This window comes from Neovison vison, chromosome 11, assembly GCF_020171115.1.
Source record: "Neovison vison isolate M4711 chromosome 11, ASM_NN_V1, whole genome shotgun sequence".
Lineage (NCBI taxonomy): Eukaryota > Metazoa > Chordata > Mammalia > Carnivora > Mustelidae > Neogale > Neogale vison.
Genome location: NC_058101.1, coordinates 27510089 through 27534125, shown reverse-complemented (window position 1 = coordinate 27534125; position 24037 = coordinate 27510089). Strand labels below are relative to the sequence as shown.

The window sequence follows — 24037 nt, the reverse complement described above, 5'->3', positions numbered from 1 at the left end:
ACAGGAAGCCTTACCAATAACAAACAGTTGCTTAACACATATTTTGTAGGTTGTATGTGCTATATACTATATTCTTACAATAAGGAGAAAAATGTTCAGAAAATCATAAGAAAAAAGAAATACTGCATTTATTCACAAAAATCCATGTCTACGTAGACTGGCACACTTGCAGACCCGTGATGTTCAAGGGTCAACTGTGCTTGAATACTAAAATATGTAGGGACTAGAAATTCATTATATTTCAACTAAAGAAAGAAACCAGATTGCAAGATATGTAATCTACGAGGGCAAATTCCTGCCCTTCTATTAAAATTATTCTGGGAATCTCACAAGGCCTGTTAAAATGATGCAAAAGACCAAAATGATTCAAATGTTCTGACAGCCTTTTAGAATAAGGATGTGATCGTTTTCAAATAAATTTAGAATAATCACAGCTCCTATTCACAGTAGCAAAATAATTTGGAAAAATATAAAATCCAGTAATTTTTTTAATCTGCCAAAAATTTTATAAAGTATGAGAAATCTATTCACATAAAATCAAGTGCAGGCAGCAAACAATTATTCAAATATCTTTTATGTCTGACTGGTAAAAATCATTAACATAAAAAAAGTACCATCATCCCTTTAATTAACAAAGAAAACTGATGATTCACAAAATCTACAGCTTCCATCACAGTTCAATTTTTAGAAATTCACTTTTTCTCTAATTTTAGAAATGCTATCGTTTTTACAATTTTTAAACTGGGATTGTACCTTTACCCTTCTGCCATTCTTTTTAACCTTCTCCCAAATTTCAATTTTAAGGAGTACAGAAACTTATTACACTAAGGTAATCACAGATTATGCTATATTACCTGTTAAAAATGCTGTATAATGGTACTGAGCTAAAATAGGGTTTCACTGCAAAAAAAAAAAAACAAAAAAAAAACCCACTAAATTTCTTGCTGATAAAGCAACGTTCTCTGTAGGTAAATTTATCAACATTTTGTTGATTTTACATTTTTACCCAGAATAGCAGTTGTTATCATACTACTTGATCTAATGAAAACAAGTGGCAAAATTTTCCATTCAAAATTTTAAGGGGAAGTTTTGTACAAAGGTTTCATTCATTGAATCAAATGAAAACAGCACCAGAGCACTAGCGCTACATTTTCTAATATACTGATGAATATGTATGGTTTAGAATAATTTTCCTATTACATTTTCATACTGGCATGGAAAAAGAAGAGGAATTCAATCCCAAAAGTATCATACCAATGTTCTGCCTACTCATCTAGATTTAAACACCAAGAGAAAAATTTTATTTTTCGTATTTTTTAAAAAGATTTTATCTATTTATTTGACATAGAAAGAGTACCAGCACAGGGAGCAGCAGGCGGAGGGAGAGAGAAGTAAGTTCCCCGCAGAGCAGGGAGAACCGACACCGGGCTCGATCCCAGGACCCTGGGATCATGACCTGACCCAAAGGCAGACTCTTAACCAACTGAGCCACCCAGGCATACCCAAGAGAAAAATTTTAAATAAATGTAAAAGCAGATCATTAAGACAGAGAAGTGAATAAAACAGACAAAAATCCCTGACCTCATGAGGCGCACCCTCCAAGAGAAGCTTGAGTTTTTGGGAGTCTTTCATTTAAGAATCTGAAAAAACTGCTGAAGGCCTCTCCTTCCAAAATGCACATATATACCTAATTTTGCAGTGTATGAACCTTTCTAATCCAATCATTAATCATGGGTTAAGAACCCCTGATAAAAATCCTCCTTGTGTTTATTTTCTAGCTCTGCCGTTTATAGCAGTTCCATAATTTTACTGTTCATAGTAAAAAAAATAAATAAATAACACTTTTTCTCCATTAAAATACTTACAGCCTTCAAATTTCAATGTAATGTTTTCTATTTATTCCAATCGTACCTCTTACAAATTTCTAGGCTGTCAGATTACCTTTTATCAATATTGGTCTTTCTAGAAAACTCGATCCTAATGTCTCTGGTAGCTTCACAAGGAAATTTTCTGATTTTATTAATTATTCTCTGGACCCCCTTGAGTTAAAATCCCCTTCCCAGTACCCAAATCTCCTGTTAGTCTTTGAAGCAAGGTCACCTACAGAATCTCTGGAAGAAATGTGCTCAAGAGAAACCACAATAAAACCTTAAATCATTTAACAGAAACTATCAACTAATTAACCAAAAATTTTCTGTTTTTGCTTGTCACAAGAAGAGTGCCTCCTTAGAAAATAACAAAAAGTGGGGAAAGGTCTTTTTTCTTTAAAAATGCAACACCTAAAATATTTTCTGGAGTCACTACAGTCTCTAATCAAGGTGCTGTATGTTTTATATGTATAATTTTTAAAATTATACAGTGGAAGTCACACCCTGAGGTCCTATCAGGTAAAACATCAAAGAAACTGCATGCAAATATGGTATGAATATTTTTACATTTTTATAAAACAATTTCCAATAAAAAGGTTGCTGGGCTAATTCAAGTTTTAAGTTTTTCAGAAAAATGAAAAAGCAAATGGTCGCAAGGTCATAAAAGTAAATGACCACCATATAAACTCCCAAAGTTTGTCTCTTCTCTTTTCCTGTTTACGGTCTCCAGCAGGCTTAGAGAAGCCTGACTTTTTATAAGAGCAACTATGAAAGCACAAATTCCCCTTGATGTTTAGATGATCTATTTCTCCCAAATTTATAGCCCCCAAACAACTTAAGTCTAAGGAGGAATAATCATTTGTCATCTTCAATCTCAAGATTTGTATCAAAAGCTTTTAAGATGTTTTATATTCTTTGACCCAATAATTCTACTTCTAAGACCTTTTTTCTAGGAAGATAATCAGAAGTACACATACAGATTTATTCGCAAAGATGTTCACTGTACCATTATTCCTATGAGCAGAAAGCTATAGAAGAGGCACAGAACAAACACAAACCATGGAATATTCAGGAAATAAAGTGTTATCTGTCAATTAAAGAAGACTTTTTACTACTATACCACAATAGTCACCATATATCTTAAGGTAAAAAGAGAGTAACCAAACAGTATTTAGAGTATTTTTCCAAATGTTTGGGAGTTAAAACTACATTTAGAAGCAAAGAATATGGGAGCCTGGTTGGCTCAGTAGGGAGGCTGTGAGACTCTTAATCGCAGGGTCATGAGTTAAAGCCCCATGGTGGGTTTAGAGATTACGACAAAAAATAAACTGGGAAAAAAAAAAGCAAACAATATAAACACAGAAAGATAGAATCAAATTTTCAAGGCACTGAATCTCTGTGTCCCTATTGCCTCACCTACAAAATAAGAATAATAAAACCTCTCACAGCTATTATGAGACTTAAGTATAAAAGATGAAAAATGTTTAGTGACTGACACACATTAAGTACTGAATAAATGTTTATTATTTATTAATTTGTATCACATGTTCTGACAGCCTGATGTGTAACACTTCCAAAAAAATGTAATGAAGAAATAAAAATCAGTCATAATTCTAACACCTAGAGAGAGCCGCTTACTAATTCATGTTAATATCTGGGTTCATTTCTTTCAGGTCTTCCGATATGGACTAGATGTTTTATAAAACTGGTGTCACACTGTATCATTTCTAGCAATTCCAAAACATTTTATAAATACATTATGTGCATTTAATCATTTCATTATTATTGAGTGAGGTTCAACTCTTCACTGTTATAAATAATACTGCAGTAAATATTTTAATTGACAGTCTTTGTATACATTTTTTTTAAGATTTTTATTTATTTATTTGACAAAGATCACAAGTAGGCAGAGAGGCAGACAGAGGGAGAGGAGGAAGCAGTCTCCCTGCTGAGCAGACAGCCCAATGCAGGATCCCAGACCCTGGGATCATGACCTGAGGTGAAGGAAGAGGCTTTTAACCCACTGAGCCACCCAGGTGCCCCTGTATATATCATTTAAATTCCCTCAAGAAAGAATCTAGGACCAAAATTTCTATCTCAGGCCGTGTGAAAGGCACTTGGCTTCTTTCCTCTGCTGACCTGTATGGAATGCAGACACACACTAGGTGTTCAAAAATGCTGACTTCTCCTTTTTCTCCAGGGGCACTTAGAAGATAATCATTTGCTTTCTCACTGTAACTTTTCTATTGTTTTTTGACACAAATGCTTACCAAGTATTTCACTTTTTTTCATTTAGCCCATTTAAAGGATCTCACATTTCCTTTGTATCGCTCTAATATCCCCAACACAATCTGAGTACTCAGAACTTCAGTACCTTCCCCAAAAGGTGAAGATTCTAGCTTTATAGGTCTAGAAATGAAGTCCTGGTCTCTTGGCAACACATCCTGAAATATTTATGGATGATGTTTCATGGCCAGGAGACCGCATCAAGGTACCTGGGAACTGGAGAAAGGGAGTGGGTAAAGGTAACAAAAAGTTGATAAATGTTGAAGCTGGGGATGGTCACATGTAAAAAAAATTACATTTTTTAATTACCTTTGATGGGAGACATTGTTTTTAAATCTTTAAAAAATATAATTACTAAAATCTATAAAACAATGGTAAGTTTTAGCTTGTACCATAAGTCTTACAGATTAATTCAATGATCATAAAAAAAAGCAAGACCAAACATATTTAAGCCAAATTCGAAAGCGAAGTAAACAACCACAGTATTTAGAATCTCTCAATTATACTTGCCAGTAATTCCCACAGATAAAAACATACTACAATGCCTTTTTCCAAACCATGGCTTCAGCATACCATGCTGATTCTCCAAAACAATATTAGTATTTATATTGTGCATTACAAGAATACAATTATGCCTCTGTATGTGCCCACATGAATATCTGATAAGTAGTTTTATTATGTACTAGTATTAAATAATCCAAATTCTCTTGGTGCTTAAATCACATCTTGATACCAATTTAGGCACACTGTAAACAACACTTACAGATTAACAGATCCACCGACATGTTTTTTGTACTCAGAGGCAGTGCAATGAAAAAACAAAACAAAAACAAAAAACAAACAAACAAACAAAAACCTCACTGCAAGACTTTTATTCAGATGAACTGTGGTAAAAAATCACCTGTGTATATTTCTACCTGGTATATTTCTACCTGTGTAGAAAAGTTTACCTTGATGTCAGGTCACGATAGCAAGAGAGCACTGCAAAAAGAAGTCGTCATATATCTAGGGATAAGTATCAATGGCTGCTCCCCAGGTTTAAAATAAAGGTGAAATAGATTAGAGAGATGTTTCCAAACTCTCCTCTGCCGTAAAAAAAAAAATTAAAAAAATACCACTGTATATAAATGTACTTATAATACATTTTATATAACAACCCAGAATATATGTATGTGTGTGTGTTATGTATACATACACACACCCACATGATACGCTTGAAATAATAATCCGCAATACATTTTGGTAAGTCTCCAATCTATTTTTAAAAAGTGTTACATTCTAGTCACTACCCACTAAAACAATTTCTTGAGTTCATGGTTTTAAATCCCTAGACTTAAAAAAAAAAAAAAATGGCCCACAATTCCTCCTGCTTACTAACAAAGGAGATGGAAGAGATACTTGAAAAGCTACACATTTCACACCAGCCAATCATCCACCTGCTTGAACTCTCTCCCCGGCACAGAAAATGACACTATTACAAGTCTGGGAGGATGGGGAGGTGGGGACAGAAAACAATGAAGTGGGTTGGAATCAAAAGATTGCTGCTTACACACACACACACACACACACACACATCCAAGAGAAGATAATCTCTTACATTTATTCCTGTTTTAAAATTCTGTGGTTCTAAGAACTGGCTCTGACAGTCTGAGTCCCGAAGGGGTAAGAAATTCATCGTTGCATCTCCCACAGTGCCTAGCAAAATGGCTTTCATAAAAATAATAAAGCACTACATAAAAATTAAATTTGACTATTAATATGCAAACTAAGCAAATTTTTATATATTAGTTATTATAATATTATATATTTACATATAAATGTAAAGGCTTCGTTGAACCTATGCTGTCTACCACTATTAAATGTAAAAAAAAAAATCAATGCTATTGTGTATTATTTGAAAACTCACAAGAATAAAAATGTAAAATATATTATATGTATGTCTACATATGTATCTGTATATATAATATCTGTGTGGCAAAGCAAATACCATTTTTATTACATTGTCCATAAAGGGATAAAACAATTCACTGTAAAATTATTCTAAAACTCAGAATCAAATTATACACTAACTTTTAGTTTCAATCATACTTTTTTCCCCCACCTGCTTAATGATATTATTAATTAGTAAAGAAATCAGCAAAACTAGGCCCTGTACAAACAAAAAATAGCAGCAAACAACTGGGCAATATAAAACTTTCATAATTCAACCATGATTTATACTACTCCAAAGTTCACCAGTTCTTGGTTCAAATGATCTCTGATTTTGTCTTAGAAGGAGCAGTTTTCTCCAAAAAAAACCCCTCAATGTCATATAGTTTTTGCCTATATATATTAACTTTCAGTAAATTATTATAGTTTAATTGAAGCAGAGCAGTGGTGGGGAGGAAAAAAGAGCCTACATAAAGGACTTTCAATTTTAAATCCCAATAAAACTTTTTATAGGGGTTCCTGGGTAGTCCAGGTGGTTAGGTGGCCAACTCTTGATTTGGGCTCAGGTCATGATCTTAGGGTTCTGGGATCAAACTCCGTATGGCTCCATGCTCAGTGCAGAGCCTGCTTGGGATTCTCTCTCTCCCTCTCCCTTTACCCTTCCCCCTGCTCTCTCGCGCTCTTTCTCTCCTAAAATAAATAATTTTTTTTTAAGATTTTATTTATTTATTTGACAGAGAGAGATCACAAGTAGGCAGAGAGGCAGGCAGAGAGAGAGAGGGAGGGAAGCAGGCTCCCTGCTGAGCAGAGAGCCTGATGCGGGACTCGATCCCAGGACCCTGTGATCATGACCTGAGCTGAAGGAAGCGGCTTAACCCACTGAGCCACCCAGGCGCCCTAAAATAAATAATCTTAAAAAAAAAAAAAAAAAAAACCTTTTATAAATAAGGACAATAAAGCCAATCCCTATACCTTTTATAAGATATAAAATGCCAAGTGATGCAACAAAAGACCTCTTTCTCATGATAACCTGGAAACTACAACACAACTTTCACCTTCTTTCCATAAGGTCTACCTAAAATTCCTATTACTTTGAGGTTTTGAATTACTTGGAAAAATTTGAAAATTTAACATAATTAACATAATTTCTGAGGAAAATGTTTACAAACGTTTTCATTACTAAAAGGATAAGTATTTTTTAAGATTTATTTATGTTGGGGGGGAGAGAGAGCACGAGCCAGAGGGGCAGAGGGAGAGAGAATATGCTAAGCACAGACACTGACCTCGTGACCCTGAGATCATGACCTGAGCCAAAACCAAGAGTTAGACGCCAACCAACTGCATCACCCAGGCACCCCAAAAGAATAATGTATTTTATTTTATTTATTTATTTATTTAAATTTATTTGACAGATAGCAATCACAAGTAGGCAGAGAGGCAGGCAGAGAGAGAGAGAGGGAAGCAATCTCCCTGCCAAGCAGAGAGTCTGATGCAGGGCTCGATCCCAGGACCCTGGGGGATCATGACTTGAGCCAAAGATAGAGGCTTTAACCCACTGAGCCACCCAGGCACCCCAAGAATAATGTATTTTAGTGAGAAATTCCAAATTTCCAGTTCTGGTTAACATTTCTCACCTTTTCCCAGATTTCTAAATTTTAACTACTAAAAACCAAAATTAAACATACCTTGAAAAAGCTTCATGGAGAAGGACTTGAAATGTTCCTTGAAAGAAATAAAGGAAATAGAGAATTTGCACTGGCATAAGAGAAAGAAATAAGAACGGGTATCATGGGAGTGGTAGAGGATACAGGATAGGATTAGTTTCTGTTGAGGTCTTTCATTAAAGATTTGTTAGCGATAACATCCAACGATATTACTGGACTAGTTAATGAGGAGTCTCCACAAGCCCCAGGGAGACATGCACTTAACTCATGGTCAAGCCTGAGTTCCTAGGATGTGCACAAGCGGTACCTACAGAGACACAACCACCACCACCCAGAAACTTACAGACCGGCCAGAAGAGACACACGTGTGATGACAGTTTCAGGTGCTTTGGCAAAAGTTACCCAAATACGTGCAAGCAACAGTCAGGTACAGACAAAGGAAACAATCTTCAGTATAAGTGGAAGAGGGGACAGGAAAGACCTCTCCAAGTAAGCGGGGCTCACCATCTCTGCAGTCAGAAGACACTGCATCGACAATCTGGGACTCTACAAACAGCTTTTTGCCTCTCTTGGAGGAGACAGCTAGCTGTTGATTAAAAAAACAAAAAAACTGGGACACCTGGGTGGTTCAATCAGTTAAGGTGTCTGCCTTTAGTTCAGGTCCTTGGATCAAGTCCCACATAGGGCTCCTTGCTCAGCAGCAAGCCTGCTTCTCCCTCTGCCTGCTGCTCTGCTTATGCTTGCCTGCTCTCTATGACAAATAAATAAAATCTTTAAAACCATTTTTTTAAATAAATAAGATAAATAAAAAATTAAAAAGAAAACAATCAATCATTTAAGTAACCTATTAACGCTCAAATAAACATGATTGTAGGCCTGTGAGCCACAGCTTCCCCATGTGACAAGCTCCCAAGTTGGGTGCTATCCCATACCATCCTTGTTACGCAACGGTGCCTGGCTTTATCCCAGAAATGGTGATCTTGGGGACGCCTCCTCCCCATGTTTATGAAAGGAAGTATTGTGTAGGGTGAGGTTTACACTGATTGACAGGTCCTCGCGCTCTAGAAATTTATAGAAGATGAGAAGCAATTTCTTCAGATCAAAATCCTCTGTATGGAAAATAACACGTTTCAGAGTCAGTAACAAAACAACATTCCAAATGAGTTTGGTCACTATGGATGACCATATAGAACATGCCACACAGCTTCAGCCTTCACATTCCAGCACACGCAGTAACTCTAAAAGGACTGTACACAAAAGTCCAAACACCCCACCCTACTCTACCAATAGGCTTTATTCTTCACAGAGGTTAAGTCAGTTTAAACAAATTACAAATACAAGAGGGTAGAATTCAGAACTGGTTCACTGTACCCAAAGAAATGGTGCCCTAAAAATGCAAATTAATTAAGTAGCCAATAAGAATGACAAAAACAACCACTAATTACTGAGGGCCTACTATGCATAAGGAACAAACCCATAACTTCTGTAAATGTTCAACTTTGCAGCTACGGAAACTGACAACGCTCCTAAATGAATTAAGAATACCATTCATCTGGATTCTTTTATCCTTTAAAAGAATAAGTAGGTTAAAGCCTCTCGGCTCAGGTCATGATCTCAGGATCCTGGGATTGAGCCCCGCATCGGGCTCTCTGCTGGGCAGGAAGCCTGCTTCCCCCTCTCTCTCTGCCTGCCTCTCTGCCTACTTGTGATCTCTGTCTGTCAAATAAATAAATAAAATATTTAAAAAAAAATAAGCTGTTATATATAAAGTTCTATGCAATAAAGTTCTTAATCTAAAATGTAATTATGATTTCAGTGTTTTTATATTGATTCTGAACCTCAGAGTTAAAGATTTAAGTATAGTTATACTGTGTGTGTTAATTATTTAATGAAAAAAGAACAAACTTCCTGTATTGAAAGTAAAAAAAAAAAAAAAAAAATGGGGGGCCTGCTGTGGTAGGAGGGGCCATTAGGAAGAGAAATCTGGTGCTCCTTGAGATGGCCTAATAGAAAGGAGTCATGCTTCCAGTCAACCCATGCCCCCAGAGCTGCTCTCTGGCTGCTTTTGTCATTCAAGTACAGGAACCATTTGAAATATCAGGAACGGTAGCCAACGTGACCATCCAATATGGCAAGACAAACCTCATGGGGCTACGCACAGTTTAGTGAGAAGAACTGGGACTAACCTGTCGCGGAAGCCAGGTCCCTGGACACCCTTCAAGACCCTGCCCAACATATTCAACCTGCATCCCCATTCAGGGTGACATCACCTCGACAGCTGCAGATCAAGAGGAGCCATGTGCCCGGGTCAGGGGTGACACACAGCCCCTGAGACATACCTGGCAGCCGAACCCTCAGATTGTCATGCAGCATAATACCTCAGTGCCCAGCCTGCAGGGGTTGGAGGAGAAGTTCCTGACCTTGAAGAAACCAGCCTTGCCAGTGCCCTAAGCCACACCACAGAAGTGCAGGATGAGCTAAGCCACCTGCACAGCCAGATTGCTAAGATACTGGCAGCTGATTCAGCTTTGGGTTCATTAACAACAGATGTCTTATCTCCAGGAAGTTTAAATGTCTCTTCTCCCTTTTAGGATCCTCCACCCACTGTACAACTTCCCTTGACATCCCCAAGGAGCCCAAGGTACATGTCCCTGAGCTTCCACCAGTCCCACTGCTTTGTTCTGCCAGCCCCGAATGTTGCAAACCGCAACACAGGGCCCCCTGCGGCTTGTCTGAAGAGGGTAACTGTGTCTCTCTGTCCAAGGCCAACAGCTTTGCAGATATGATGGGGATCCTGAAGGACTTTCGCCAGATGGAACAGAGCCAAGATCTGGCTCTAATAAAAACCTCAGAAAAAAAAAGACCCTTAATGACAAGAGAGATAAATAATCTACCTGATAAAGAGTTCCCAGTAATAGACATAAAATGCTCACCGAACTGGGGAGAAGAATGGATAAACACAGAACACCAACAAAGAGATGGAAATCTTCTGGAAGTATTAAACAGAAGTCCCAGAGCTGATGAACAGGATAACTTAACGGAAAAAGACAAGAGAGGGGTTCACCCGCAGACTAGATGAAGCAGAAGAAAGGATAAGTGAACTCAAAGAAAAGGCAGGAGAACTCCCCCAATCAGAGCAGCAAGTAGGAAAAAAAAAAAAAAAAAAAAAGTGAAGATAGCTTAAGGGACTTATGGGACAACATCAAATTGACTAACATTCTCCTTACTAACATTCTTCCTCCTAGAAGGAAAGAAAAAAAGGGACAGAAATCTCATTTGAAAAAAAGAACAGCTGAAAACATTCCTAACCTGGAGGTGCAAATAGACATCCAGATCCAGAAAGCCCAGAGTTCCAAATCGGAAAAACCCAAAGAGACCCTAAAAGTAGCAAGAGAAAAATAACTTGTTTTGTAAAAGGGAACCCCCATAAGACTATCAACACATTTTCCAGCAGACAGTTTGCAGCCCAAAAAGGAGTGACATAATAAATTCAAAATGCTGAAAAGAAGAAAACTTCTAATCAAGCAAAGTTGTCATTCAGAATTGGAGAGAGATTTCCAGATGAGCAAAACACAAAGGAGTTTATCATCACTAAATCAGCCTTACAAGAAACATTCAAATGACCTCTTTAAGCTGAAAAGAAAGAGCACTGATCAGTAAAGGAACACCTATCAAAGAGTAAATCTCACTGGAAAGATAATAAAAATAATGTATTCATCACCTATTACTAACCTTAAAAAGATAAAAGTAGTTATTGATAATTAGTTAAGAGATACGCAAGATAAAAGGATGTAAGTTCTCTGAGCACATGACCACCCACTGCCATGGGCTGCTTTCCACTGCTTCGGTGCCTGGTCCAGAGCCAGGGCCTTAGGCTTGGCCTCCTATGGGGCTCCTTCCAAGGGAAGGAGCTCTTTGACAAGGCCAACAGACACCATTTCTTACACAGCGTGGCCCTGCTGAGGGTGCCCCATTTATGGCTAGCCTCTGGGACCACCTTATTCTGCACCAGCTTTTACTACCAGGCTCTGAAGGGAGACCCCTATGCCCAGACTTTGACCCCTGTGGGAGGGAGCCTGCTAATGATGGGCTGGCTCACCTTGGCTCTTTGAGTTTCCCTGAATTTAATCTCTGGGTACTTTTTTGAGAGTTGGAGAAGGGAAAGGATTAAAAGAGAAGGGGGTGTGTAAAATGTGACATCAAAAACATGCAGAGGAGGAATAAAAATGTGGAGCAAATGCAGATCAAACTTAAGTTGGCAACTATTTTATCAACTTAAAACAGCCTGTTAATAGATAAAAGCAGATATAAGTTGTTATAGTAAAGGCTAACCTTAACTATAAAACAAAACCTACAGTAAATATACACCACTAGAGAAGGTCATAACACCACAAAGAGAGCAAGAAAAGAAAGGAACTACAAAAACAGCCAAAAAACAATGAACAAAATGGCAATAAGTACATACCTATCAATAACTATACTTTAAATATAAATGGACTAAATACTACAATCAAAAGACAGAGTGGCTAAATGGATTAAAAAACAAAACCTATGGGGCGCCTGGGTGGCTCAGTGGGTTAAGACTCTGCCTTTGGCTCAAGTCATGATCCTGGGGTCCTGGGATCGGGCCCTAAGTCGGGCTCTCTGCTCAGCAAGGAGCCTGCTTCCTCCTCTCTCTCTCTCTCTGCCTGACTCTCTGCCTATTTGTGATCTCTCTCTCTCTCTCTGTGTCAAATAAATAAATAAAATCTTAAAAAAAAAAAAAGAAAAGAAAAATCAAAACCTAAATGCTGCCCAATAGAGACTCCCTTAGTTGTAAGAACATATACAGACTGAAAGTGAAGGGATAGAAAATTATATTCTGGGAACACCAGGGTGGACCCAGTTGGTTAAGCATCCAACTATTGATTTTGGTTCAGGTCATGATCTCAGAGTCCTGGGACCAAGCCCTGCATGGGGTTCCAAGCTGGGCATGGAGCCTGCTTAAGATTCTTTCTCTCTCCCTCCCTCTCTGCACCGCTCCCGCTCTATCCCCACCTCACCCCACCCCCCCACTGCAAGCACACACTCTCTAAAAAAAGAAAGATACTCCATATAAATGGAAACTAAAAGAAAGCTGGTGTACTTATGCTTATTTCAGAAACAAAAACAGACTTCAAAACAAAGATTGTAAGAAGAGGAGACGAGACAAAGGGCGTTATATAATGATAAAGGGGTCAAACCAACAGGAGAATATAACATTTGCAAATACTTATGAACTTAATATAGGAGCATCTGAATATATAAAGCCAACATTAACAGATACGAATGGAGAAACAGCCGTACTTTAACAGCTTGAATACCCTACTTACGTCAATGGATAGATTATCCAGACAGATGATAAGAAAACATCAACCTTAAATGACATGTTAGACAAGACAGACCTAACAGATATATATACAGAACATCCCATCCAAAAGCAACAGTACATTCTCAAGTGCACAGGGAACATCCTCTAGACCAACTCACATGGTAAGCCACAAAACAAGTATGACCAAAGTTAAGAGGACTGAAATCATATCACGCATCTTTTCTAGCCACGGTGATATGAAGCTACAAATCGATTTTTTTTAAAAAGTCTAAAAAAGAGGGAGAAAGGAGAAATTATATCATGGCCAACAAATCACAGAACTTTGTTGCTTATTTTAAGACTAAATTCAATCTTCTGCTAATGTCATATTATTAATTTAAAAGTCGTAGAACAACTTTACAAAGGAGAGTGAAATTCCTCTGTTGTAGCCAGAGTTCTTAAAATTATCTTTCACCTAAAATGTTTCCCAAAGATGGATGCTCAGTTTAAACACCGGTGATAATTCAATCAGCTGCAAAACTCAGTTAGCAGTCGCTACATTTACAGGGAAAACCGATGGACTATACAAGTATCAATTGCCACATCCATGTGATTTAAAATGAAACTTTTCCGCGCTACACTTAAATCATCCTTTTTCTCCTAGTGCCGGATAGGCCCATTTTCCTTTATTCCTCCTTTATGTTGGGATAATAGTTGGTCCCTGGCTCAGTTTAGTGGACAGTTCAGGGTCATCAGAATACCCTTGGAATGCTGTCTCTGCACCAACTTCCCAATTTAGATATTATACGCTTCTTCTTAAGAATCTTGATATACACTGAAATCATACTAAGGATAGATATAAATACTAACTAGATGATCTATTAGAATAAAGCATAAAAGGGAAGAAAAAAAGTTCAAGCTTTCCAGAAATATAAAACCAGGTAGAGTGTAATAAATAAGAACAGACATAATTCTACTACCTTTGCTGAGCCTGATGGTTTATCAAGCTAGGCAGTGAAGGACACGAAGAGTGAGTAAGACAGATCTATGACCTTCTGGAATCTGAGATCCATCCAGCTGTAGGACCATCCCTCCTCAACTGTCCTACAAGGAGCGTGTTTAGAAAGTTCCAATATGGTACAAATGGAACTCATCACAAAATAACAAATGCTTATCTTTTAATAGATTGGGCTTGTGGATTAAGGCTGCAATTGTACTGGAAACCGGAATTCTCACAAAGGATTGGAAAGGAGAGAGAAAATAGTAGTGGAGAGTGCAAAGCAAGGAAGTGAGTCATTCTCCCACCTCACCAGGTTTTTCACCTGGCTACTGGTTACATAAATCCTATGTGGAATGCAGTATTTCACTTGGGACAATTTTATCACTTAAGCCTTTCATAAACCTATCAAACCATGAGCTACAGGAAACATTCTTTGTTTTATAGATTCTCAGTTTTAAAAATAAAAACTTTCACCACTCCAAACCAAATGCAATATGATTGAAGATCACACTATCAAATGATAATTTGATTCTTACCTATAACCACCTTTCCTGGGTAAGGTTTCAAACCCATTTTTTTAAAAAAATCATATTGCAGAAACTAACATTTAATGTCCTAATTTCATCTTAAGCAAGCTCACTAAGAATTTCCATGAAGGTATTTTTACCTTAAAATAATATAACCAAACACTTCTCTTTAGTTATTACTGCTGAAACACCACAAACGTGAAACGTGACTTTAGGAAATTAACTTTTAAAATAGGTTTAAAAGGTTTAGTCCCCACTGCATTTCCAAAGACAAAAACAAATCCCATTTCAGGATGGAATTATTAAAATTATTAAAGTCGCCCAACCATTTTATTGCTTCAATATGTAAGAAAACAAAAAACAGTCATTTATTTCAAGAAGTGATCCAAACAGACTAAAGCTTACATTAGTATCTAAACAGTCCCATGTAAAACCAATCTATAGAAACCCCATCTCCATTATAATTACAGAGAAATGACCTCAGATGAGAAGGCAGCACAATGTATGTAGTAGAGTTATACAATATTAAGCAGTATTAACAAAGTGACTTAACCTCATTTATAGGAGGAGAAGGAGAGAGAAAGAGGAAAGGAGAAAAGAAGTAAGAAGACCTGTAAGAATTAAAAAGAAAGATGGAGAACATAAAATTGTTTTTGCAAGCAGTAAATGCTAGTACTATTCACAAAAGAAACCCCCCCCGCAGGCCGGCCCTGATGTACAAACAAAATCACACATGAGAAGCAAGTATAGTATGATTTGTCAACATGCAGATGAGTGCATTCAACCCAGCAAGACACCTAATTAAAAAAATTAGCCAAGTAGATTAGTCCCCAAGACACCTCAGGTAAAAGAAGAGATTCAGATATGCTACATAGTCATGATTTTATTGGCCATTCTCTACCACTGTAGAAATCAAATACTAAATTCTCTAAATAAGCCATTTTCTCACCTCCCCCTTCCCCAGAAGTCGTAAAAGTGCTCTGATATCATTATATAAACATATTTTTGTCAAACTAGTATAGACAGTTTAAGTATTACTTGGTGTTCACTGAATTGTGAAGACCGGTCCAAAAGGGAAGATTTTCCTATCCCTGAAGGTTTAATAGGATATATATTTTTTTTTCCAATTTATTTATTTTCAGAAAAACAGTATTCATTATTTTTTCACCACACCCAGTGCTCCATGCAAGCTGTGCCCTCTATAATACCCACCACCTGGTACCCCAACCTCCCACCCCCCCGAGGATATTATTTTTTTTAAATTGTATTTGAGACTTGTCTCTTTTACAAAAGATTTTGAAATGTGATCTACCACATTGAATGCCCCCGAATTTCATATCATTATCAATTAAAATATCTATTGAGTTATCAGTTACAAAAATGAAAAACACACACTTCTTTGCACTCCAAATAAATAACGTGAATATTTCTAATACAACAGACACTGTGACAAATTTTAGAATTGACATATCAAAAAGGAAAATAGGGTATGCATGTGGGTTAAAAGTCAACCTGACTGAGGAAATTTAAGGAGGATTGGGGGATAGTTAGGATCAGAGGAGAACCTTTAGGGAAAAAAGAGAGAGAGAGAGAAGACAGCATTCTAGAAGCAGAGATGTCGTAACAGAAGATGAACAAGAGCTAAAGAAAAGAGGTAGGAACATATCGGTGTGGTTGTCTAAAGGAAAGCAGTGTCAGAGTAGCACACCTTGAGGCTTAAAGAAAATGACAGAGCCTTCCATTTCAGTTGGGCATTCATCTTCCCACAATGAGGGAGTGTACTGGTCAGGGCTCAGAGACTACAGAGAAACAAAACCAAAAGAGAGAAAGATATATAAAAAGTTTACTGTGGAATTAGCTCATGTGATTATGGAGAAGTCCCATGATGTACCATCTGCAAAGTGGAGAACCATGAAAGCCAGTGGTATAATTCAGCAGTAGTCCCACAGGGAACTGAGACCCAGAGGAGTCAATGGCGTAACTCTCGTCTGAGGCCCAGGGTGGGGGCAGGGGTTGCTCTGTGTGTAAGTCCTAGACTCTAAAGGCCCAAGAACCTAAAACTTCAATGTCTGAGGGCAGCAGAAGATGGAGGTCCCAGCACAAGGAACACAAACAAATTCACCTTTTTGTTCTATTTGGATCCTGGGAGAACTGGGGATACCCACCCATCCCCAGTGAGGGTAGATCTTCTTTACTGAGTCTACTGACTTCAATGCTAATCTTTTGTGGAAACACCCTCACAGAAACACCCAGAAATCATGGTTACCAGCTCTCTGGGCATCCTTTAGACCAGTCAAGTTGACACACAAAATTAACCAACGCAGCGAGCTGCCATGAGTTTTTGAGAAAGAAAGTGGTAGGAACAGACCTGGGATTTCTAAAAATTACCTTCCGAAGCAGATAGAAGGAAAGACTGAAAGAGCAGAACCAGTTTGTAAAAACCTACTGGGACAGTCAAGAGAGAACTTCCTGGAACAAAGGCTGTGGGAGGCACAAAGAACTGAAGTAGAACTCAAAGAATTTCACAGCCGAGCGAATGGAAGAAGAACACTTTTCACAAATGCTACTACAGCCGCCTAACCAACTGGCATGTTCCCCCTCCATGCATGCCCCCCAGCCCAACCAGAGTGATTTTTTAATAAAGTAAACCATACTGCTTCTCAAGGCTCTCCACCCCACCTCCCTATGTGCCAGTCAGGCGGGCCTTTTCATTTCCCAGAAGCCCAACTTCTCCCTGCCTCAGGATTCTTCATGCACTGTTTCCTACCTCCGGAAATTGGCACCTGGTGTTTTCCACCAGGTGAACCCTAAATAGCCTTCAAACCTCAGTTTAAATGACTCTCAAAGAGGCGAGCCTCCTAACCTCTCTAACCTAGTCCTATGTCCCAACCTTTAAATTCTCTCTTGAAATATGTACCACAAATTTAGACATGGGTTTGTGTATATATCAGATCAACATCCGCACCCCCTCCCCCCGCCGCCAACACACTAGATTATTCCCTGAGTGGTAGGACTATGACCATTGGTTCCCTGGCGTCTGCACCAGTAGCTGGCAGCAGCTTAACAAACGCTTGCTGAATGATAAACAGATCAGGAAAGACCACTTCAGGTGCTCTACTGGGAAAAATTATCGACAGCACCATTACCTAATAAAGGGAATACAGGAACATCAAGTTTGGGGATAAAGTGGAATTTCATCTGGGGAATGTTAAGGTGAAGAAGTCGAGGATTAGGTCTGAGCTGTATTATGTGGAATACCAAAGGGGAAAGAGTAAATGTAACATTTTTGGAAAAGGAGAAGCAAAATAAAGCAAGGAGATCAGAAAAACTTCCATATAACTGCCAGGAAGAAGAAACCAGACAAAGAGACTGATATTCCTAATATGTAAAAGGGTTAAAAAGTAGAAAATATCAACAAACCTAGAGAAAATGGGGCTAAAAAAAATGGATAGTTAACAGAAAAAGGAATGCACTTACATCCTAACCATATAAAAATATATTCAGCTCAATGTATACCTCAATGTAAATCTGGTGTAATAGTATCTTTAAAGATTCATTGTTGATTTAAGTGATTCTAAAATGTCTAGAGATAAAGAACTTTTTAAAACTTTAAAAAATATTCAGGGGCTCCTGGGTGGCTCAGTTGGTTAAGCGTCTGCCTTTGGTTCAGGACATGATCCCAGGGTCCTGGGATTGAGCCCCCCTCCCCTCTGCTCAAATCTCCCTCTGCCTACTGCTCCCCCTTCTTGTGATCTCTGTCAAATAAATAAATAATATCTTTTAAAAAAGAAAGATATTTTATTTCATTCATAATGAGATGGAAATTAACAACAAGGATACTCCATTCGGCAAAAAAAACCAAAAATCTGACAACATATTCTATTGCTGAGGTTATGTATAGACAAATAGGCACTCTCACACATTATTGATGCGAATACAGAGAGAGACACGAGATAAATCTGGCAATATCTAGTAAGACTGCATACTCAATTTACCCCTTGACCCTGCAATTCCTATTTAGGAATCTGTCCCAAATACACAAAGGCAAAATATAAAAAGACATGTATACGCACGAGGCTATTCATAGCAGTACTATGAACAAGAAATTGGAAACAATTCAAATGGCCACCAATTAGGAACCGGCTAAATGAACCACAGTCTATTCACTCAATGTAGCTGTAAAACAGAATGAGTAATTTACTACCAAGAAGGGATCCCCAGGATATATTAAGTGAAAAAAGTAAGGCATACAGTATTCTATATAAGAAAGGAAGACTATGAATATATATTTTGATTATATTAAAACAAACAAACAGAATGGAAGAACAAATTTTTAGAATGCAATTACTTGGAAGGGAAAGTAGAGAAACCAGAGATGGAAACTAGGCTCCTTTGTATAAATCTTGTTTTGCAGATTTGACTTTGGAACCATGAAACTGTTATACATGATTATAAAACAAAATTACATTTTACAACAATTACGAAGTATCAAAATTAAAATAGACAAGCTTAAATGTATATCCAGTTGGTGGCATAGCTGAACAGAGAACAATTATTAAGACTGCCTTCAACAGTATGGTAGGCAGCCTCTGGGAGGGGCCCCATGAGCCCCACACTTCCTGGTATTCACACCCTCAGGTAATTACCTCCTCTTTAGTGAGGACTGTATTTAGAGACTTGTTTCTAAGAACAGAATGCAGCAGAACATCCATGTTCCTAGCAGCATTTTTTCACGTTAGCCACAAGGAGGAAACAAATGTCCACCAACAAACGCATGGATAAGTAAAACACGGTGTGTATGTACAATGGAATGCTATTCAGCCTAAAAGAAGGAATAAAATTCTGACACGTGCACTCGGATGAAATCTTGAAGACCTTCTGCTAAGCTGAAATAAGTCACAAAAGGACCAATACCATCATGATTTCGCTCATGAAGGACCCACAGTCGTCAGACTCAGAGAAAGAAAGCAAAAGAGTGACTGTCAGGGGTTGAGGCAAGAGGGAAATGGGGTGTTAGTAATATTTAAGGGGTCCACAGTTTTGGTTTGGAAAGACAGAGAAAGTTCTGGAGATGAATGGTTGTGTGATGTACTTAATGCAAATGAACTATACACTCAAAAATGGGTAACATGGTATATTTCATGTTATATATTTTACATATTAAATATATTTTTAACACAATAAATTTTTTTAGACGAATGCAGCATATGTGACAGGTTGTCACTCCAAGAACAGGTTTTGAAAAGGTCATGGCTTCCATTTTGGGTTTTTCCCTTGCTCCAACCTTACAACCAGCTGCATGTTGTTAAGTGCCCTGGGGAGAAGCCCAGGGAACTAGTTTCTGGCCAATAGCTAGAAAGAATTTGAGACCTGCCAATAATCACCACACTGTGCTTGAAAGCACTCCCAGGGACTCCTTTGTTTCCCCTCCAGCTGAGTCTTGGGATGAATGCAGTCCTTGCTGACACCGAGATTGCAGCTTTATGAGAAACCCTGAGTGAGAGGCTCCCAATTAGCTGCACCCTACAGAAAATGACCACAGCAACTGAGATATGGCTCACTGCGTTCAGCCACTAAGTTCTGGGGTGATTCGTTACACAGCAGTAGATAACGCACACAGTACTTTGACTAAACATTCCCAAGGGAATATGCCCCTTATCAAAAAAGAATTACAAATTCCATTGCTGGGTACCTACCCAGGAAAAAAAAAAGCACCTATGTCCACCAAAAGACACATACAAGAATGTTCCCAGCAACCATATTCATAATTATCCCAAACTAGAAGCAACTAAAATAGCCACCAACTGGATAGATAGCTATCAACTGGATAGATAGATTGTGGCAGTTCCCACAATGGAATACTACACAGCTCTGAAAAAAACTATTTCACACAACATGGGTAAATCTCACAAATAAATGTTGGGCAAAAGAAGGTAGACACAAAGCTTTAACACTTGTACTGCTGGTCTAAGACTGCTGTGTGTATAACACACAGGGGTACTCAAAATGAGGAATTATGGAATGTTCTAATTGTATTATTCCTGGTGTCATTGAGAACCAGGATTTTCAGCAGAGAAAAAGGTGGATGTAAAATTTTTTAAAAAGACTGAACAAAAATCTTATAGAGCTGAAACAGAACTGGAAGTATCCGTATGAATTCATGAGGTTCTCTATCTTAAAAAAAATTTTCCCCTAATTTTGACTACTGAAAATACCTAGAAACAATGATCAATCTATTAGAAATGCGAACCTGTAGAACCCAGATTATAGTCTTTAAATCCCATTCCCCACTAAAGCAGTCAGGGGTCCCTAAATACCAGGTGTAGGGAGGAAATGTACATGATGTGCCTGGAACTCCTTGTCATACCAGATAATCAAGAAGCTATCAAAAACTACTAGAGTCACGTCGAAATAATTCAGTAAGCAACTTTAAAAGGCTCCCACTGACCAAGGTTTAAATAATTTAAGCATTAATAAAAATAATCCATTATGTTCAAATCTAAGAGTCCATAACGAGTCTAGGGGAGAAGGGGCAACCCTAACTGATCGCTGTTAGAGGTTAATATAACCAACTCACTGTTTTGAAATTGGTAAGCCAGGGGAAACTATCAAGCTTTTCTCCAACCTTTCCTATACAAACTATACAACTAGGTAACAAATAGTACATGAGGAACAGTTTCTCTTTATAGAAGATTTCACTTGATAAATGAACAGTAAAGCCATAGTATTAACACATCACTGTCTTGCAACCCCTAATTATTTAATAGACCTAAAGCAGGGAGCCCATCACCTGTTTTTGTAAATAAAGTTTTATTAGAACACAGCTACACCCATTCCTTTATGTTTTGTCTATGGCTGCTTTCCCATTTCAAGGGCAAAGTTAGTAGCTGCATCAGAGGAAACCAGATGGCCCACTTTGCCTAAAATACATGCTGTCGGGCCCCTTACAGGGAAAGTTTGCCATCCCCTGATCTAAAGCATTGAGTACAAAGGGCAACTAATCAACATTAAAAGAGGGAGAACTAAAAGCTCTGTGCACCAGACACTTGTCAAACACACAGACTTGCCAAAAGAAAGTGAACCCGAATCTGAGCAAGTCTCTAGATCCAACTACCAATTAACAAGAAATACAAAGGACAGACGAGTATGTTGAGTCACTTAACAGGAATGTAATCAGGATCAGTCACATGTACCGGACAAAGACCCAATTTGTTCAAGAAATAAATTCTAAGGACAAGCGGGGAGGGGGAACCTTAGGAGAAAAATTAACAAACTGTACTGAAGGGAGGGCTTATCTAGATGCTGAGTCAATCAAGTCACCTCCTTTAAAAATGTATGAGAGAATCAAAATTACCACCAACTGGATATTTTACTACACTGGGATTGTTGCTGTGTGTTTTTTTTTTAAAGGTGGTAATGGTATTGTAGTTGTATTTTTTTTAAAGAAAGTCTGCTACTTTAAGAATACATACTGAAATACAAATAAATTATATGATGTCTAGCATTGCTTTAAAATGATACAGAAGTGGCAGAGAAGTCGGTGGGAGACAGACAAACAATTTGGCCATGACTTGATAATTATCAAACCTGAGTGATGAATACAAGAGGGTTCATTATACTAGTCCATTTACTTTTACATAAATTTAAATTTTCCTTAATAAAAGTTACAAATAAAGAAAACATTTCTTATTTAGACACAGAAAAAAATCGGAAGTAAAAAAGAAGAACAGGTCAGGGAAGTATGCTAGATCACTCCAAAAAGGCAACCAGACTGTGACAAGATATGAATCTTTCAAAGGAATGATAAGAAACAAACTTTGAAAAGAATCAGTTCAGAGATCAAGTCAATGACTCCTGAATAGATCCAAACTTAGTCATGTGTCCTTTCCCAACTATATCAAGCATCCAGAACTAGGGGGGAAAGGATATATATGGCAAAGGAACTTGGGTTTGAGGTTTGGTAAAGCAGTTGCTCAGAATTTTAAAAAGGCAAGAGAATATATGATGCAAGAATGATCATGGAGTTTGGGTAAGAGGAAAGCTAATGAGGCTAGGAAATAGCTCACTTGGTTAGAAAAACAAAAAAAATGCCAAGAAACTGCAAGTCATAATGAAGATTAAGAACAGATTTGAGAAGTGGGATGTGACAGAGGGTAATGATCATGACAGAAAACTTTCCAAAAACTCAGAAATAGAAATGTTCCAGGTGATGGGGAGGCCTAAGGTAAGAAGGGGTGGGGTGTAAGCAGTACGCAGAACTTTGGGGCTCTAGTCCCAGTGAACTAATGCTGTTTAACTAATTGGTTTCAGCTACCTGCCAAAGAATCATACCCTTCTCCCAAGCGTATTTCAAAAGGTGTCTGTATGGGTAAGGGGCCCGGGACTGGAAGCTCTGGTCTAAGATGTAGAGATCTTGGAAAATCAGTCAGGTGAGAATGATGGAGGCTTGGCAGATCAAAGCAGCATGATGAGAGCCACCAACATGACACAAGAGACAGAAAGGGAAAATCGGCATCAAATAACGGAAAATTCTAGAGGTCAAGAGAAGAATAAAAATGTGGAGAGACGGGAGCCTGGGTGGCTCAGCGGGTTAATCCGCTGCCTTCAGCTCAGGTCGTGATCCCTGGGTCCTGGAATCGAGTCCCGCATCAGGCTCTCTGCTCAGCAGGGAGCCTGCTTCCCCCCCTCTGCCTGTCTCTCTGCCTACTAGTCCTCTCGGTCTGTCAAATAAATTAATGAATTAATTTAAAAAAAATTTTTTTAAAAACATGGAGAGAAATAAGACATCAACTTTAAAACAAAAGGATTAACTGAAAAATGTTCTGTTAGTGGAAGCCTTATTGTAACTCCATAATTCACAGAATGCAGTTTAAAAATGTCTCTATCAAAGGGGTTACAGAAGAAAGGTATCCTCATAAAACGAGCAATCTGCCAATATTTTCATTACAATCCTAAAAGTGTTAGATGTATGACAGCACCAAAACGGCTTATAAATCACTTAGTTTAACTCACTCATTTCATCGATGAGAAAACTGAGGTCTACTGAGGCTAATAAACTCGCACTCAAGAACACTATGCAATTAATGATTAGGACTAGGGCTAAAATGCACCCCATTCTTCACTCAACCTCCCGACCTCGTGTCCTCATCTAACACCATGGTTCCATTGAATGACTTACTTCTCTACAATGCTAAATATCGTCATATATTTCCATTTGGGTAAATATTTGTTGACTAACACTCAAAATGAACCTACTTCAGTAATTTTCTCTTAAACGTCTCCTATAGAAGCAACTGGTTCTGCTCAACTTTATTGCCTCTGCCCCACCCCACCCCCACCCCGGCCAAAAATGTATTGAGTAAATCTCAGGGATGTTCAAAAAACATGTTGGCTAACCAGCATCTATGCTTCCAAAAACTGTTAGAATATGAAAA

At 38.1% G+C, this 24037-nt stretch overlaps 1 protein-coding gene and 1 pseudogene across 2 annotated transcripts in view; one reads left to right on the top strand and one right to left on the bottom strand.

The window, feature by feature from the left end:
• Positions 1–24037, bottom strand: part of FRYL (FRY like transcription coactivator) — a 260634-nt gene that overhangs the window by 196423 nt on the left and 40174 nt on the right. The window contains exon 1 of one of the 2 annotated variants that reach the window (XM_044225783.1): positions 8252–8270. The exons of the other annotated variant lie outside the window; for it this stretch is intronic. The gene's annotated coding sequence lies outside the window, so the exon portion shown is untranslated. Of the gene's footprint in view, positions 1–8251; positions 8271–24037 lie in introns of those variants that run through there. 2 annotated transcript variants of the gene reach the window in all.
• Positions 9513–10584, top strand: LOC122890089 (annotated as a pseudogene).